Here is a 5386-nt window from a genome sequence, read left to right as displayed (position 1 = left end):
TTGAAAAGAGAAAAAGAGAGAGAAAGGGAGAGAAAAACACAATCTCATGGGTTTTGGATAGTTCTGCGCAGTTTTGATCTACTTAATGATTGGAAGGCTATTGGTGGTTTGATTGAGCTGGTTTTTAGATGGCAAGTAGAAGACACATGGTTCTTCAATTTCAATGGTGCTGATCATAATTTAGAGGACTGAAAACCTAGTTTTCATGGTTGGGGACAAAGGCTATGTTTTTGATGATTTTTCTCTATTCTCTTGTTGTTTCTTTCTTATTATTACATAGTTGTTGGAATTGCGGTTTGACTCTAAGTTTGTAAGCTATTTATGGTTATTTATCGCTATTGTAGATATTATATTAATTATAGTAAAGTTTTTTTGTGTGGACCTTTGGTCCCATGGATTTTACCCTTTACATTAGGGGAGTTTTCCAGGTTAAAAACCATGTGTTCTTTTTTGTAGATTTTTTTTTATACATTTTTGGGCATATTTGCGTATTGGATATTTGTTTTAGTTGCTGAAACTTTTCGGTTCTCATAGATTCACTCAAATGAAAAAGGATTGCCCATCTTGATTATCACCATCTCCTTTCCCAACAAATAAACCCTTCCATTTCAAGATTATGTGGTGGTCACACCCGAGCTTTGATGAATTGATCAAACAATGGTGGAGATCTGCACCATCTACCATTGATGCATCATCAAGCATGTGCTTAAGCTCGGTGTCTTGCATACCAGAACTTGAGTAAGGAAACCTTTGGAAACATCCCCCACCTTAAATTGGAATTGGAAACAAAATTAGAAGCACTCAATACACTGGAAGAATGCAGAAATCTATTCTATAAAGAAAGGGAAGAAAGGCACACTCTCCAATCACAGCTAGAAACCTTACTTCACCAGGAAGAGGTCTACTGGAGGTAAAGGTCCAGGAAACTCTGCCTGCAAGAGCGCGATCGCAACACAAAATCTGTTCATATTGGCGCCTCTAACAAACGAAGGAAAAACCACATCACAGAAATTGAATTCGAAGGTTCAGCACTCAAAAATCCAACCGAAATGCTTCAAGCTTTCCTCTCATTCTATGTTTCTCGGGACTTGCGAAGTAAAAGTCCCCTCCATTGAAGCTTCATGGAATCATTTATATCCAAAAGTCCCCATCGATCTATCTTCCCTTGGGTAGCCTATTTACTGAGATGGAAATAAAATCTAGACTCTTCGACATGGCCAAAGACAGAACACCCAGTCCCAACGATTTCTCAATCTCCTATAAAAATTACTGGCACCTGATGAAATGCAATATTCTCCACCTTTTTGAAGCTTTTTTAAGCTTCTCCACCGACATTGCTAAGCTTAACCATACTGACATAGCGTTGCTTCCTAAAAAACAAATCTGTGTTGATGTTCAAGGACTACGGACCCATCAACTTCGAAAATGGCCTCATTAAACTCATCTCCAAAATTCTCTTGTTGAGGCTCAACCGAGTCATCGAATGCCTCGCCTCTAGCACTTAATCGGCCTTCATCAAAACGGAGGTATTCATGGAGCTACATAACTGCGACTGAAATCATGTCACACTGGAAAAAAAACAAAGACCAAAAGAATTCTATGTAAAATTAATTTTGAAAATGCTGTATCTCAGACTTTCTTGACTCAACTACTCGAGGAAAGAGGCCTTGGCCAGCATTGGAAGTATCGTATCTTTTCTGTTGGGTAGATGTCTGATCAGGACACCATCTCTCAAGATCCTTTCAGTACCACACGATACAGCAGGAAGAAAAAAGAAATAAAACAAAAAGAAAAACAATCAAAATACGTGGATCAGCCACAAAAGGGTTCGCCTCCACGGGGCATGCAAACTTCACTATGAAAAAGAAATTTTACAAGAGGAGACCTCACCTTCAACCCTTGTACACCCAATTCTCTCTCACTAGAAGTTCCCTTCACAAAAGCTCTCTCTCTCTTGGAAGACCCCCCGAACCCCGGAAGTGCCTGGCGACCGCTGTCCAAAAGCCTCCTGCTCCTTCTCTCTCGGCGCTTTCGCCTCTCTCTCTCCTCTCGGGTTCGTACGGCTCTGTACGGCGAGAAAACCCGAACCACTCCTCTCTCTGTTGTCGATCAGCCCCATTTAAAGGGCTTAAAACTTGATTAGAGATGGATTAGGAGTCCTAAACAAAGCCAGATAACCCCCTGGATCGTCGGATCAAGATCGGGACGTCTCTGGGCCCTCCGATCGCACTCCGGTCTACCAAATAGTACCGTGGACCATGAGAAATGCGTGGGAAACGCCCATGCGATCCACAGGCTCAGCCGTGGACCACCCGGTCCATGGTGGATCGGTGCAAAGGGCCAGTAGGCCGCCTGGGCCTGGGCCGGACCGCGCGCACGGGCCTGGGCCGCGCCTGCGCGCGGGGCTGGGCCGCGCGCCTACCTGGACCGCACGCCCGGCTGGGCCGCATGCCCGTCTGGGCCGCCCGCCCGCCTGGGTCGCGCGTCCCGCGCGCCGCTGTTGCCGGCCGCCGGCGGTCCTTCGCCGCCTCGAGTCTCATGCCGACTTCAAAAGCTCGTATCTCCTCCATCCGAGCTCCGTTTCGGGTGATCTTGGTCTCGTTGGACTCCATTTTTCGTCACGAACTTCACTGTGGACTCAATATGGGCTGAATCTCGAAGCATCAAATCCTAACAATCTCTACCTCGACTCGATATTCGGCCTCCTCCAAACTTCGAGAGCTTCTGGATCTCCTCGTCCCCATGCCCTGGGATAATTGCCTGCTGATCATGGATGGAAAAACATGAGAGTCGAGCTAGGCTGCTCGATCTCATCTCTGTCGTATGCTGTGCTCCTCTTGATCTGAGACCTGCTCGGGGCATCATCCTGCGGTAATAGGAATCTCACCTTGCGACGTCGCCTCTCGTCCTCCCGAGTCTCCTGTCTCGTGCCCGATCCGCCTCCTGGAGCTCCACCTCGCTCTTGGCTCCACCTGGCTCCCGAAGCTCCACCTCGCACTGGGCTCTCTACCAGATAATAATGTCCTCTGCTCCCTTTCTTCCCCTCCAGCACAATCCTATCATCACGTAACACCCTTAGGATTCCTCCACCAGCTACTGTCCTGTAGCCTCTCGAATCTAGTCTACTAAGTGAGATAAGATTCCGCCTGAAATCGGGTATGTATCAGACCTCCCCCAATTTCCTTACTGCACCATCATGTGTCCTCCAGCTAATCGTCCCAATACCTCTGATCACACAGCTCGATCCATCCGACAGATATACAGTGCCCTCACTGTTCTCCAGGGAGTCAAACTGCTCCTTTCTGCAACATACATGATAGGGGCATGCAGAATCTAATATCCACTACTGAAAAAAAGTAGATACCTCGTCAGATATTTTCAGGATATCTCCATCTGAATCGCTGCCGACCGTCGCTACAGTAGCCACCGTCCGATTTTTCAGTTGAGGGCAATCTCTGGCTAGATGCCCTAACTCCTCACACCGGTAACACCTGATTTTGCTCAAGTCCCTCCTGGACTTGGATCGCCCTCGTTGCATTCTCCTGTCACTCCGTCTACCGCCTCTTGCTCCTGCAGAAGTCACTAAAGCTGAGCTACCGCCACCTGAGCTCGAAGCTGGGTTCTCCCTCTTGAGAACCTCATTCTGGAGTATCGCCACGGTGACCTCGTCCATCTTGATAGTACTCTTCCCCACTAGAAAAGCAGTCACCAAGGACTCGTACGAAGGGGGAAGCGACACCAGCAAAACCAACACCCTGGTCTTCTCCTCAACGTTCTTGCCAACGCTAAGGAGGTCGGTGAGGATCTTCTGGAAGTGGCTCAAATGCTCCTGCACGCTCTGTCCCTCAGTCATCCATAGTTGGTAAAACTGCCTCCAGAGGAAAAGTGTGTTGGTGAGAGACTTCACCATGTACAACTCCTCGAGCTTCGACCATAGCACCATCGGAAAAGTCTCACTCAGCACATGGATCACCACTTCATCTGCCAGGTACATGCGGATGGTACTCACCGCCTGCATCTGTAGCCGTTTCCAATCCCGCACCTCCATGGTGGTCGGCTTCTCATCGCACAAGAGAGCATCGATCAACCCCTGTTGGATGAGCACGTCCTTCACCCTTGCCTGCCACAAGGAGAAATTACTCTTACCATCGAACTTGTTGATCTCCATCTTGATTGTTCCTGTCTTTTTCATCTTCAGTCTTGCTCACCACCACTGCAATCTACGTCCTTGTACCAACCTGCTCTGATACCACTTGTTGGGTGGATGTCTGGCCAAGACACCACCTCCCAAGATCCTTTCAGTACCACGCGATGCAGCAGGAAGAAAGAAGAAACAAAACAAAAGGAAAAACAATCAAAATATGTGGATCAGCCATAAAAGGGCTCACCTCCACGGGGCATGCAAACTTCACTATGAAAAAGAAATTTTACAAGAGGAGACCTCACCCTCAATCCTTGTACACTCAATTCTCTCTCACTAGAAGTTTTCCTCACAAAAGCTCTCTCTCTCTTGGAAGATCCCCTGAACCCCTGAAGTGCCTGGCGACCGCTGTCCAGAAGCCTCCTGCTCCTTCTCTCTCAGTGCTTTCGCCTCTCTCTCTCCTCTCGGGTTCGTACGGCTCTGTACGGCGAGAAAACCCGAACCACTCCTCTCTTTGTTGTCGATCAGCCCTATTTAAAGGGTTTAAAACTTGATTAGAGATGGATTAGGAGTCCTAAACAAAGCCAGATAACCCCCTGGACCGTCGGATCAAGATCGGGACGTCTCTGGGCCCTCCGATCACGCTCCGGTCCACGAAATAGTGCCGTGGACCGTGAGAAATGCATGGAAAACGTCCACGCGATCCACAGACCCAGCCGTGGACCGCCCGGTCCACAGTGGACCGGTGCAAAGGGCCAGCAGGCTGCCTGGGCCTGGGCCGGCCCGCGCGCGTGGGCCTGGGCCGTGCCTGCGCGGGGCTGGGCCGCACGCCCGCCTGGGCCGCCCGTCTGCCTGGGTCGCGCATCCCGCATGCTGCCGCCTGCGGCCGCACCGCTGCTGCCCGCCGCTAGCCACCGGCGGTCCTCCGCTGCCTCGAGTCTCGTGTCGACTTCAAAAGCTCGTATCTCCTCCATCCGAGCTCCGTTTCAGATGATCTTGGTCTCGTTGGACTCCATTTTTCATTGCGAACCTCACTGTGGGCTCAATGTGGGCTGAATCTCAAAGCGTCAAATCTTAACACTTTCACTTCTACAAATATCCAGCTCCTCGCTTATTGTCAATGGCAAACCTGGTAAGAAGGTCCTAGAACAGAAGAGGTCTAATGCAAAGTAATCCCTTATTCCCCCAACTATTAATTCTTGTTGCCAACTTGCACAAGAGGATTCTCAGCAAAGCATCAGCAGA

This window comes from Elaeis guineensis, chromosome 13 (genome assembly GCF_000442705.2).
Source record: "Elaeis guineensis isolate ETL-2024a chromosome 13, EG11, whole genome shotgun sequence".
Taxonomy (NCBI): domain Eukaryota; kingdom Viridiplantae; phylum Streptophyta; class Magnoliopsida; order Arecales; family Arecaceae; genus Elaeis; species Elaeis guineensis.
This window is presented reverse-complemented; position numbering follows the sequence as displayed.